The sequence below is a fragment of the Argiope bruennichi genome, chromosome 4, assembly GCF_947563725.1.
Source record: "Argiope bruennichi chromosome 4, qqArgBrue1.1, whole genome shotgun sequence".
In the NCBI taxonomy this organism is placed as follows: domain Eukaryota; kingdom Metazoa; phylum Arthropoda; class Arachnida; order Araneae; family Araneidae; genus Argiope; species Argiope bruennichi.
Window position 1 is genome coordinate 139,396,859 of NC_079154.1, and position 14,880 is coordinate 139,411,738.

The 14,880-nt window shown below is 30.5% G+C and overlaps 1 protein-coding gene across 5 annotated transcripts in view; it reads left to right on the forward strand.

Annotated features, from left to right (window-relative positions):
* LOC129966121 (potassium voltage-gated channel protein Shaw-like) overlaps positions 1–14,880 on the forward strand; it is a 468,708-nt gene that overhangs the window by 135,098 nt on the left and 318,730 nt on the right. Inside the window, exon 2 of one of the 5 annotated variants that reach the window (XM_056080501.1) lies at positions 2,841–2,892. The exons of 3 other annotated variants lie outside the window; for them this stretch is intronic. The gene's annotated coding sequence lies outside the window, so the exon portion shown is untranslated. Of the gene's footprint in view, positions 1–2,840; positions 2,893–5,929; positions 6,048–14,880 lie in introns of those variants that run through there. One more of the 5 variants, XM_056080502.1, reaches the window with a different exon arrangement.

The window sequence follows — 14,880 nt, forward strand, 5'->3', positions numbered from 1 at the left end:
ACAACATAAATGTTGTGTATAAATAGTTACGCTACAAAAGCAAGAATCAAACGTACTAGCAACTGTTTTAACCCTACAACAGGCACTGTATTAGAAAAAGCTTTTACCTTAAAAAAAAACACAATTTGCCTCCTCTTATAATAAAATATTTTACAACTTAATTTTTTTTCTTTAGTTTTCTCACAAGGGGATGGGACGACGTTTGTGCCTCAGCACCTTATCTTATTTCACTATATTTAAACAGAATTCATTGGAAGCAATTAGAGAGTCAAACATAACACAATTATTCAGAATCAGTCTTCTCAAACTTTTCTCTCGTATTCTATGATAAAAGCCTCATTCCCTGCATGGTCACGAATGTCTGGCGCGGGAAACAATATTTATGAAACATCGATCCTTGGAGTGAATCCAGCTTTCTTGGTCTTTAGCGGTTTTTTAGGCCCTGCATGCGGTTAATACGCAAGTACCCAACAGAACTCACTTAGAAGCCTTTTTTCCCTGGCAAATTCAAATCAAATCTAGTACAGGACTGCAACTGCATTCGAGTTATCAAATATTAAATTTCGTTTCTTTAAGTCATTGCGTTTTTGAGTGAAATTCATGTGACAGGGACAAAAGGTAACAGTTTGACAGACATAGTTTAAAATTGGATAAAAATCTAAATGGAAACATGTGAACTACATTTCATTTATCTTTACATTTTGAAGTGATCGTTTTCATTTGTACTTGGGTAGCCGGACTTCTTCTGAGTGTTCGTTAAAAATTGGATAGAAATGTGGCGTGATCTCTAAAAACTAAATTGAATAGGTCTGCCTCAAAGCGGTCTGAGCTGACATTTTCCAAAAATTTGTTTTAATGACATAAGGAAGTCTAATGCATAGGGAATCCTCGCTTTCGAATTCTTTGACAATTACAATATTTTCTCTATATGGAAGTAAAATAGAGTTGCATGAATTATATTTGAAACAGTCGATCTGTTTGGACTGGCTCATCACATATTATATATTTTCAACTAATGGGATTTCACTGTTATGGCTGAAAAATCCGTTTTTCATCTAATTTTTCATTTGTATTAATACAGAATGGCATTGAATACGTTTGGAGTGAAAATCATTTATTTGGTAAGCTTTATGTACTGAACTTTTTTTAATTAAAATGAGCCCAAATATTGATTTTTCTAAAAATGTCAACTTTTCCAAATGCTTGTTGGCGATAGAAACGTGAGCTTGGAGTCATCTCATGGATTGAAATAGGACACCACTACGGTTCATCATCCATTTGAGCTGGACTCCAGAAAGACGAGTCATTTTTAATGAGAGATCAGCCGAAATGAATTTGATAAACCAGTTCTGACAAATTTTCGCCATTTATTTTAAGCATTGCAGTTCTTTATTTTTACAAGCTTTATTATTTATATAAAAAATGAAAATTTAAAATATGACAATTCCATTTTATCCATTCTATTTTAATATTAGCAGTTATATAATACGATATAATATAAAAGATTTATGTTGTCAGTTTCATCCTACAAATTAAATTTGAGTCGATTCAAGATTTTAGTCCTATACATATAGGAAGGAGGCTTTACGTTTAATGACGTAATGAAATATACATAAGTAAAATCTTTCAGCTCACGTTTTAAATTTTCTAATGTAATATAACTATTTTCGTAGTGAGCCACCAAAACGATTTAATGAGTGAATCGTTTTAAACACATGAAATTTATATTCTGGTGAAGAATTTTCTTTTAAAAATTCTGTAAACAAATATTTCGGTTGCTTTCATGTCCAATCTTGCCAATTTATTTAATGACGCGCAAAAATTATCGCTTTAAGGATGTGACTGAATGTTACAATAAGGTTTATGTTATAGACGTTAATAGGCCTATTGAAAAAAATATTTGAAAAAAAAAGTGTTTAAATGTCAAAAGTGTTTTTATTTAAATTGGTTTTTATGTTCTTAATATTAATATCATATTCATGAAATTAGATAAACATTCTTTTGTACTTCTCCGTGTACGAGGTATTGAGAAAGTTTCGCAAACATAAAAAAAACTCGAGATTTTGACAAATCTTCATCTTCTTTGACAATCATTCACGAAATCGAAAGACATTTTTCTGCCTTTCTCTGACAAAAGCAACTCAAAAACACTTTGAGCTAGATGGATGAAATTTGGCATAGGTCTTCGCACCAAATTTATAGATTTTACCACATTTTAAGCAAATTCCATTCGGAGGAAATCTGTCTCCGAATTAAATTAACTATAAAACAAAGAGATGTCGTTGGATAAAATCCTGTGCATTGATTCATCTCTAATGTTGACATTTATCGAGACAAGTGCAACAATCTTCATTTCCAGATGTAACTCATAAACGCAATGATCGAATTCAGTATGAGATTTTGCGACTACAAATCTAGTTCCATGTTTCAAACGGTTTAGAAAAACCCATTTAAAATACAAATTCGATTTTCGGATATTTTTACTTGCATACCAGATATTAATTTCTAAAATCAAGGATCACCCATTCTAAAATGATAAATTCACACCAAAGGTTAATATTTTGCAAGAATTGTATTCCATAAAGCATTATCTGCGATAACGCTTTTATTAATGAAAAGTTTTGGGGAAACCACTTTTTCTTAGAACTTCCTTTTCATGTTTAACTGGAATAAAAATGGATATCGCTTTACATTGATCTAACAATTCGTAGACATTTCTATTGTTCTTTTGGAAATATTTTTTAAACATTGTTTTTGCAGAATCACTTAAGGACATTTAAATCTTAAAATCACCAAAAGACTTCTTTAAATTAATTCCTTCTATTCTTTTCTTTATGTAGGTACAAAATCCAGTAGATAAGTTTTCTTTGCGCATGCGCTGGTACAGATGTTGTAAGTACTACTTGGCATCTCTATTAGCATTCCTTTTGCACATATTTGTTTTTAGTGGCCTGATTAAGTCTTAGTCTTATAACAAGAAAACTAAATTTCAACCAGATAACATCCTTATATTAGAGTGAGGAAGTTTGGAAAAAATGTTGCTGGCTCGGAGGTGTCTCGCATTTTTTTTTATCTGAGTTTAACACTGCGAGATCTAGTATAAATTAATTCTCATTTGTATAAGTTAGTAATCTCTAGTATAAATTATCTCTAGTATAATTCTCTGAATCGTCGTTTACGGCTTAGTCAACTTTTTGAGGATCTAAGGAATTTTATTCGAAAATTCCATTAGGGGCCGCGGTGGCCTGGTGGTAAGGTCTCAGCTTCGGAACCGGAGGGTTTCAGGTTCGTGACCCGATTCCATCGAAGAACCGTCGTGTAAGGGGGTCTGTTGCACGTTAAATCCGTCATGACCAAATGTCCTCCCGATGGTGTGGTGTGGTGTGGAGAGGGGGGTGCCAGTTCAGGTGTCGTCCTCGTCATCTGATCGCGGTTCAAAATTACGAGGTCTGTCCCAAGATAGCCCCAGTGTTGCTTCAAACGGGACGCTAATATAACCAAACCAAACCAAACCAATCGAAAATGCCATTTGTGCAAATAAAGCATTCTTCTTTTCTTTGGATATATTTTTTCATGATAATTGTGGTCAAATTAAATCACTTTCACTGAAAAATAGTTCAATCGGTCGAATGCCAGAGTATAGAGTCTCTACAGTGACAGTGAATCCATTTTTCCTCAAGTGTTGTTAAGGAAACAGCATTATATTGAAGAACTTTATTTCTTCTCTATGATTTTGATTTTCTGGCATCAATGACACAATTATAGAAATATAATTTTCTTTTTCCGGAATAGCAGTGATTAAACATGCAGAAGTTTTGATGGGACTTGATGACCGTTTTTGAAACTAATTTTTTTTTTTTTTTTTTTTTTTTTTTTTGACTTTGCAGTGATTATTTTATATACGAAAATGCCAATAAAACTCCAAAAGAATTGTTAGTAATAAATTCTCACCATTTACAGTCCTGGAGTTTCATTTTTAATTTTTGCTTTTTTTCTTACCCTACAGGAGAATTTCTTTTTGCTTTAGTTACTTTTCGTGGCTAAAATTTTTCCGAGCTTTTTCTTGAAAAAAATTAGATTTTTTAAAAATTATATCCTTACCGTTAGAAAATTTGTCAGCTTGAATCTCTTGAATACAAGTTAAGTAAAAATAAATTTCCGAAGAAATGGAAGTATAATTAATAAACATAGAAATATGCAAGACGCCAGAAAAGACGTGTAAAAGTTATGTTCGATATCAGTGAGCTATAAGTTGGTTTTTTAATTTGAATTTTTTCATGTTTACAAAGAGTGAATTTCGTTATCGATGTTTCATTCTTTTTCTTGTGCATGATAGTTTCAAATTTTTCTGAATATGTGTGCTTCTGTCGATAGTACAGCATTTCGAAATTTTTAAAGTGATTAAACATTTATTGATGGTTTATTCGAATCAAAAGTAAAAGAAAATTCAATTAATTTACTTTTGATCTATTCGGCAACGATTTTTTTTTTATAAAGTTGATTCCCAAGTACTACAGCCTAACTTAGACTTGTACAATATTGTACGATATTATACTATACAATATAATACTAATGTTGTTTCATCTCAGACAATATTATATATATATATATATATATGCCACTAATGTTACATATTACAATATTATTCATAAAATATTGAACATAAGAATTACAATAAAATTCATAAAATATTGAACATAAGAATTACAATAAAATTCATAAAATATTGAACATAAGAAAATAAAAATGAAAATTTCATTTCTACTAGTCTAATAAATATTTTTTATCAAAAAAAATGATGGTTAAAACAAAAAGAGACGTTGAGAATTAAATGGAAAAGAAAATCACAAGAAGGAAAATTTTTAAATATTCATTACGAATTAAGAATATCTTTTTAATATGATTAAAATTCCAGATTATTCAGAATAATTTTAGCGGAACTTCACGTTTTTCGATGTTTTTTTACGTTCTTTTTTTTCATAAATTTTTTTTCTCGTTTTGTTATATTCATAAAAAATATTTTTTTAATATCACTTTTCTATTTGTTATTTTTAATCAGAATTTGAAAAAAAGAATAATACGACTAACTAATTTGATCTAAAATATGTTATACGATGCAAAAGCTTTAAATGAAATAGAATAACTTCTTTTTGATTTTAAAAAAGAGGATTGCTTAAAGTTTCCCAATGATTACAAAAACAATTGAGCAATAAAAACCACTGAAACATTATGGCAAAATTTTTACTCTAGAATAATCGTAATTTTTGAATCTTTGAGCCAACTGATAGCACAACAAATGCAGAAATAGTGATTTTTGCATTCGATTGTTAAAAAGAAATTGTTCGAAAAAATTCAACGTATTCTTTGCTTTATGAATTAAAATGTGTCGTTGTTATTAAATATCAGTTTAAGAAAAATAAAAACAACAGTGTTTACAAAGTGAATTGGAGATACTGAGGCATTGATGATCACAGTTGCTGTGTCTAATTACACAGCCAAAATATTGGACAGTGCATGTTGAAATCTGGAATGCCGTCTTGACATTCTTCGAGCTACCAAGAGAATTTAAATGAAATGTGTTGACATATGTGGTTTTATTAAAAATTTTATAACCGTATTTACAGTATATCGAAAGAACTATCTGCCAACTTAAAATAGTTTTTTGCAATAATTTTTTGTAATCAGACGAAAACTTTGTGAGTACTTTGTATTGTTTATATGATACGAATTAAAAACACATCTCTAGTTAAATTACCACCTTCAATGCATATTTTACTGAAAGGATTAGATGCAACGTCTATAAAACATTTCATGTTTGACAGGTGTTCTTTTTCATTTTCGCACTGTGAGTGAAGCTTTATTCAGGCCCTGAAATAGTACTTAATTTTAAGGCCTAGACGGAACTGGAGAGCTCCTCATTCAAAGCTGACTAAGCCAAACATACGTGAATTAAACGGACTTTAAATATGATGCAGGAATTTACCGTGGAAACTTGGAGAGGAATTTACCGGATCAAGTATCATTCGACGAAGGTCTTTAATTAATAGGTACGTTGTAAAACTGTTATATTGCTTCACATTGCTAAGTTGTACTCACGTTTTACTTAATACCTTACTTATGTATTAAATGTTAAAATACATGTAATGGTATTTTTTAAATCCTACTTAATTTCCGAATTTTTATCTTAAATTAATCTATTAGGTCTCTTGTTTTTTTTATCCAAATCCTACTTTTGTATTTAATCATTAATGAAATGAGCTCAAAAAAATTGCTCCCACTTTTGTTCCTCACGCCTTGAGCATAGGGTTCTTAAACAATTAACACTTATGCATTCCTAGCAACTATACCTAAGAATTCCTTTTCATATTCGACGAAATTCCTATTAGAATGTTTTAGTATAATCAATAAAGAAAAATAAATTCTGTCTCTTGTGTTTTGGTTCTAAAAAACGCTGTCTAGTTTCTTCTCCATGTAAAATCCTTGTCCGCGCCCCATGGGAAAATAAATGAACTTTAATCCAAAACTGTCATCCTTCGGCCACGCTTCTGTCAGAATTTTATTACATGCATACATTTAAAATTCCATACTACTAATCCTTTACATTCATCAGCGCGAAATGATTGTAACGAATATGAATGGAGCATATTCAAGCCAAAATTAACATATTGCTTTTAGATGAAAGTAGCAACTTTTTATTCTCTGGTAATGGATTGCATTGTTGCATAAAAGTCTTATTTATGCAAAGACTTCTTAATTTTTATTTATCTACATGGAATAGCGCAATTAATCTTTTTGTGATCACGCAAAGCCCCGCCCATCGTATTTTAATTGGCGCCATTCGTCTTGTTTAAAATAAATGAAACAACTATAAACGCCCGCCGGAGGAACTATTGGACACGCTGTCAATTCAGAAAAGTCACGATCTTCGTCAGACTTTTTGAAATAGGGGAGCTTCTTTTACTTCATTCTTATTTTACTCTGCTAAAGAATTCTGAAAATTTCTAGAAGAGGGAACTTTTATCTGCTTTGTTATAAAGGGGAAATAAATCTGTTTTAAGCTTTGTATAATAGTTTTAATTGATTTCTGGTGATTCTTTATTTAAATCTTTTGAAAACCAATTAAATGTTATTTCATTTCGAGTGTCTGTACCAAAACGACTGCTTTTTTTACATACATATATTTTGAAGATATTGAAGCTATCGGACTTTAAGTTTAGTGGTATTTGTGTAAAATCGAAATAAAGGAATATTTTACTCTGAATTTAGATACATTTTTCTCCTTTCAAAATAGCTAATTTTGAGCAAAACAGAGAATTTTAAAGAAGTTTTACTCTATTGTTTCAATATTAAGGAAATGCAATCTCCCTTTTTCACACTTTTCCGCATATTTTAAAAAAAATTATTAGTTACTTTGAAAACCCTAAAAAAACGACTTTGACATAGAAAACAGAATTGCTCTTCAAAATAGAAAGTTTGGCGGCGAAGAACTGGAAGCATTATTAGCATGGAATTCACATCACTTCCTTCGAATATTTCTAAACAAAATATTGCAGCGTTCTAGGAGCTAGACGAACGAAATTTGTTATGCGATCACATTTGTAGATTTCTTTTAAATTTTTAAACGAAATCCGTTTTGAAGAAGTCTGTTTGTCAGGCGATCGCAACAGCATATATGGAAATTGGTATGTTATTTTGTAACTAAATTTGCATTTGTATATAAAATTTTGGTTTTAATTCATTCGAAGAGAAGCATCTAAAATGCACAAGCGTTTTTGTGTATTAATAGCATCCCAGCGATGAAGCATCAAAGACTGCATGCTAATAGGCTCTTTCTTATTTCAGTGGCATGCGACTAATAATGAGGATGTAACAGTCAGCACAGGTCTCCTGCTAGTCGCATCAGTTTTACGCATTACAGAAAAAATGCCTGCTTGAAAATATGATTCCCTTTAATAAAAGAAGTGAAAATAAATTCTGCTTTAGAAATAAGTCTAAATCAGCAATTTTTTTCTTCTTAATTATAACGAAAATCAATGAATGACAGATTTTATGGAACAATAAAATTAGTTTAATGTGATGAAGCAACAAAGCATATTGCTAAAAATTATTTTAAAACTATCCATTTAATTAAAATTATCGGGGAAAAAGGACTGTGGGTTGTAGCTTAAAGAGCATTTTCCTTTCTCAAATCTCACTAGTGATGCGAAACATCCATTAAGCGAAATAATTTTTTCCGTAGGAATCCATGGAACTTAGGTTAGTGTGTTCTATTCCGAAAAAAATACTCATATTTATAATAATACCATTTAGCCACGCTTGAAAATTTGACGAAAATGAGACAGTGCATTATCGTTAAATGAATTTGTAGTATGCATTGTTGCTACTTGATTAGGGTGATGCTTCTCGACGTATGGTGCAATAATTTTCCATGATTTCAGCATTTTTCTTCTTTTACTGGAAGTTGTTGCTCTTTTGCCTTTATTTTTTCCTGTCCTAGCCAAACCTCCCTAGCAATTTTTTGATGTGATATTGAATAATGCATCTCCATAAGTTCTTCGATAATTATGGCTATTTTCCCCCCCAATTTATCGATGTCATTGATAATCTCGCTGATTTAGGCTGAGCAGGCACATTCTCAAAGTCCTCGATGTTGTGTTCGAAAACGTTATCCGGTCAAAACTTCTTCTATATAGATAAAATGGTTCTCTACAAACAAGAATTCAATACAAAATTATATCAACCAATCAAGAATGTGATGTCACTCTGTCACGACGCCACACGCTATGCGAAACATCACCCATTGAACGAGCCACTTCTTTACATTTTATTCTGTTCATTATGCGAGATTTGACTGTCAATTTAACTTAAATTGGTGTCAGTGGAATCATACTTTTTTGAATTCTTAAGTGACGAAGAAATGGCTTATGAACGACTTCAAAGTTGTTTAGGAAACCCGGCGAATTTTTTATCCATTTATAATTATTATAGTTTAGATTTTAAGAATCTTTTCTTAGTGAGTGTCATATTGGCAGATCTAATTTCAACGGTCTGCATTTGGAAGGAATTTTGCTTCACGCAATTTACTTGCAGCGTATCTGCCGAAACACATTTAAAAACAATTGAAAATCGTAAATTGGAAAACATTTTTCTCAACATTTGTTCAGTGAAAAATTATTTTTCAAGAAAACTGAATGCTAATGGATGTTATCAATTGAAGCATCAGACAGGGTATGTATTCCCATGTTTAAGATGAAAAAGATTATGATGACAAATTCCAACTAGCCAATCAGCCTTCTTCTTGGAGATCGCCCGACGTGGGGCTCTTCAGACATGGGAATAAGGTACTTCTGGTTAGGTGGTTGATAACCACCACCTAGGTAAATACAGAAATGTTGCGGGCAGTTACCTCCTATCGACAACGTTATCTGCCTTCTACGGGAGGAATTATATTCTGGCTGGTGATAGCTCTTAAGACTCAACCTTAGTTCCCTCCAACGCTGTCGCAACTTTCACGTGCATTCGAACAAGACGGAGTAACTGTTTCTGGTGCTCCTTGTAGATTGAGTAAAATTTGTGGATGAGACCATATCTTTGACATTTTTCTTTTTTTATCAAATGATGCGGTAAGAGTAACAGAAATGAAGGCCAAATTTCCTGCTTGATCCATGAGTGCGTGATAAATGAGAAGTTCGATCATTACTGAATCAGAGCACCACTACTGAGTATTAATATTTATTAATGAATGTGATTCCAAGCATTGGAGCAGGAACAACTTGAATACACCATTAAGCTACACGACAGTTAAGCCACATGGTGCGAAACATATCAAGAAAACATAACCAGTATTTAGCTGAGATGTATCACAAGCGATATACATACTAAGAGAATGAATAATACTGAAACTTCCTCTACTCTCTATTCAAACTCCATATAATCTAATATGCAGAAAGAAATGTTTAAAGACTGCTCCGAAAGAGCACTATAGCATCTTCTATCGTAAAATGCAATTAATTCTTGTCATGTGATTTATAATTTTGATTTTGATGTATATGTTTAGATTCAGTAGTGAAGTGGTCTTCCCGAAACTTTCTCTCACACTCTGAAATAAAAGGTTTCATCTTGAAGATTGGATACAATTTTCCCGAACAGATTGAACCAAAATTTTAGAATAATTATTATTGTAGTTACAAAATTTCATACCAAATGCAATATATTTAAGTAGCTGCATTTTTCAATTATCGCATTTAAGGGCTTCTTACGTGTTTCGCATTTACACGCTTACACAATTATCGCATTACATAGAGTACAGAATGACAAACGTTCAACTTTGTTGCATGTGGCTCAAAATTTGATAAGTGGACACTATTAATGTTAAATTTGTGTATCGAATTTTAATCTTGCTTTCTTCGCTTTGTAATTATCGCGTTTTCTTATATTCGAACTGCAGATAGACAGACTTCCTCCGAATAGATCTTGCTCAACATTTGACAGAAATCTACAAATTTGGTATAAAGAGCATATACCAAATTTCATCCGTCTGCTCAAACCATTTTTCCGTTGTTATTGCGAAATGCTGATATTTAAAGTAATATATCTATAAAAGCCAAATTCCGTTTTGTTGATTTGCAGATAAATATCTCATCGTGGGGCAACTCGGATTTCGCTTTCGATTCCGAACAGAATATGAAAGATGAACTTGGAGAGTATAAATTCAATGCACGTGCAGTATATCTTCACGATTTAAACCTCTCATTTATCTAAGGGTTGGAGATATCACACTAACAACAGATCTTCCGCTAATAAGTAATTTCTGATTCAATGTTGGCGACATTGACTATCGTGGAGCATCGCGAAAGAAGACGCTTTCACAGAGACATCGCTTCTCTGGCTCTTTGCGATGTTCACTCTTGAAATGAACTCAACGGAACGGTTCTTTCTTCTCCTCACCCGCTCTTATTCCTCCATGTTTTAAAAAATTATTTATAAACACTCTTATTGTATTTAATATAAAATGAAACACATAAATTATAATGCATTATCTATACATAATATTGCCGCGTAGATTAAAAAACTTGTCATGGCTATCTTAATTTGAGACTTTATATCCTTTATAACTTAAACACGAACTGTATAACTTAAACTCATCGTTGCAAAAAATAGTTGAAATTTCTAGAGATGAGATTCAGTTACATTTAACTGCAATAATTATAGTTAATTATAATAATAACCTAAATAAATAATTTAGAAGAAATAAACGAAAGACAACAATATAAGAACAAATATTGACTTATTTTGATTGCAGCTTGATTTGAACCGATGATCTGACCAAGGAACCTCAGTATGTTATCGAAAAAAAAACACCTGCGCCATAGTTTGATATTCAAAATTTTGCTACAATAGGATGGAAAATTGGCTTAACGAAAAGATATGAAAACGTCAAAATGGCTCTGCAAATAGCAGAATGTGAACTACAGGTGGCATTATTCTATTTTTCACTCAGCCTGACAATATAATGTGTAAATGTGGAATCTGTCTAAAACTTACCTTCTTCGTTGAATGTGTCTATTACTACGAAATCGTACTTTCAAAACAGAATATTAATCTTACAAATCATACGATTCCCTCTGAAATATTGATCCATTTATCCACGAATCGGATTAAATAGTACGCATTAAAAGACGATATTTATAAGAGACTGTGATTTTTTAGCACTATTTAAGTAGGAAATTCAAAGTTTTTTTTCTCTTTGAAAGAGACTTATTTTTAGTATTCGGCAGCACCGATCTAATTGCACAAAAGAGTGCGTAATTATTTCTGCTTTAAAAAACTGCAGTTTTTTCCTTTGATGCTTTATTCCTTTTCAAATGCACTCGTCAGAAATAAGACGAACGTGTGTATTCTATTCAGCCAATATTTAATTTATATTCTTAGAGATGAAATTCGTTACGCTCAAACAATATGCTGTTCATTTTCTTTAGTGAATTTTTCTTTAAGGCGTTGATTACAAATTATCATCTGGAACTTCATGTGAAGAAAGAAAAGCAAATGCTTCTGATCGTTTCTGCTTATTGGATTCATTCCCGACAAAATTCAAAACCCGACAAGCAAAGTATAGTTATGGATTTAGATTTTGCTTTTTTATATTTAATTCATAAAGGAAGTTTTACTCTTTTTTCTTAATTAAATTGAGCTGCTGGAATTAAATATTTGAAACAAAATTAGTTTTAGGAATGAATTTTCAGCAAATATAATTACAAAATTAGATGTTTCAAACTATTATTTCTTGAATAGCATGTTTTTATTTTGTATACCTTTAAAACAGAGGCGGCGTTAGCAGGGGGACAATTGCCCCCCTGTCTGCAACCGCTTGCCCCCCGTCGGCGAGGGATTGAGAGTTTCGTCGGCAAAATTTTTCACTACTTCAAAATGGTTGTGGAAAAGCACACATTCTCGAATATGAAAGTTTAAAAACCATCTTAAAATTAATATGTTGTAAACAATTAAGTAGCTGTTAAAGCGGTTTGATTATGTTTGGTAAAATAATCAATAGGGTGGCAGGTTGATCAGTACAAAAAATTTCAAAATTTTAAATTAATTAATAAAAAAATTTTTTAAATGTGTCACGGACCCCCTTAAAGTGGAAATGATGAAATTGCAATTAATATAAAGATATTTTTTAATAAAACCAAGCGTTTTATTTTATTTATCATCTTTATTGTTATTTATTTATTATTATTATTATCGAATATGAGTATTGCAAACAGAATCGCTCGGTATTTAAGTCTTATGTGAACTACAAAATATTTTTAATAATTTATGTAATATCTCAAGCAATAATTCAACAAAAATTTCTCATATTCAGCATAAAATTCAGTTTTTAGTTTTGCTTTCAAAAGGATTGAAATGAAATCAATAAAAATATTTTGTTCTGGCCTACAAATATATTTCAAAAATTATGAAGTCTAAATTTAATGCAGTAAGGTATCAGATTCTGAGAAATATTCTGGACACACCAAATTTTAAATAAATGAATGACTGTTTCTATTTTCCACGATCAACTAAGATTTATTTATGAAGTTTTGAATGTTAAAAATTTAGAAAAACTCAACATTTTTATAATTTTTGGCCAATTAATCTTGAGAAACCTGCTCGCTGATTGGCATATTTTCTTTGAAACGATCGATGGAAAATCTAAAATTATCCTTTTTTTATTGAATAGTGATATTGAAATTTTTATAAATCAGTCAGTTTACGTGATTGATTTAGTTAACTCTTTTTATTTAACTCTTTTTGTTTAAAATATTAGTGTTTCAAGAACATTTTGTTATTCGTGATTTCTACAGCAAAAGCTTTATGTAAAATCAAAAATTCGTTATTTATTAGAGCATTTATTGAATCAAGTTACATAAAATATAATCATTTTCCATTTAGACCCTTTTAGCAGATCTATATCTTCCTAAAGGTTTACAAATTAGCTGTGTGGCCCTGATTTGAATGGATATCCTGTTCATATTAAACAAAACTTGCCTTAAAATAAAACTGATTTATTGGATTAATAATATAGAGAGTGTAAAAGATCATAAAATAATTTTTCTTGAATTTATTTTTTAGAAAAAATAATATTTCATATTTGTTTCATTTCCTGCAGATGCGGCCGAAAATTATATTTTTGTAGATTTCATTTCCAAAAAGATTTAATTTATTTTTAATTGGAGCTTTAATTAATGTGATGGCAACACTTTGAAAAAAGCTAATTTTTTCCCATGAATGCGAAACGTGCTCGTGCGGCTTAAATTTTATTTTTATTTTGTACGAAAAAAATTGTTGAAAAATATAGTTAAAATATTTATTTAAAAATTCATTAAAAATAGAAATTTAATTTTAAGGTTAAAACATTGGTATTATTTAAATAATAAATTTTTGATCATTAACTTCAGGTAAAAATATTTTTTGTACGGTAATATTTTCGGAAGTTATAGCAGAAACACACCAAAATTTCGTTTAATTTTTAAATAAATAAAATTCTAATTAAAAATTCGAAAAAATAACCCCCAGGTACACATTCCCGGCCCTCAAGGTATACACGTGCCAAATTTGGTAGCTGTAGGTTGAATGGTTTGGCCTGTAGAGCGCCAACACACACACACACACACACACACACACACACACACACACATTGAGCTTTATTATAAGTATAGATTACTAGAATGAGTAAATTTTATTATAGTAAATTATTTAACAGTAAAATATCTTTTTTATGCAATCTAATTTACTGGCTACAATTATTAAAGAAATATTATCGACTGAAAATGACAACAAAAAATAAATATATATGTTATGGTAGCTTTTTAGCTACGCTAAGAGCTTATCCAAGTATGTACTAAATTTGTTAAATAAATTACTACCTAAATTCTTAAGATTCTGCATTCAGTATTATAACTATGTAATCGGAAAAAGTATTTTTAAAAAACTTCTTTTACATTTTTTAATAAATACTCTTTACAGTAAAATTATATAATTTCTGGTGCTTCTAAATTTTTAATAGACTTTAAATAAAGATATCTTGATAAAATGATAATGTCTTGATAAAAATATTTATTCATAGAATATTCATATATGATATATTAATACCTTGACATACAAATTTACTTAACTGGTACATTTTATTAAAAACAATTATTATTATTTTAATTCCTAAAATAATATCAAGTCATTTGAGGCACTGATGAGTTTTCAAGTGATTTTTGCATTTTAAATTACTCAATACTTTCACTTAATTGTAGACTAAAAATTTAGTAATTCGATGCGCGATCCAGACTCGTCATTGTATACGAAGTGGTTAAGAAAAACCAATGTATGCAACTGAGGGGATAAAAATAA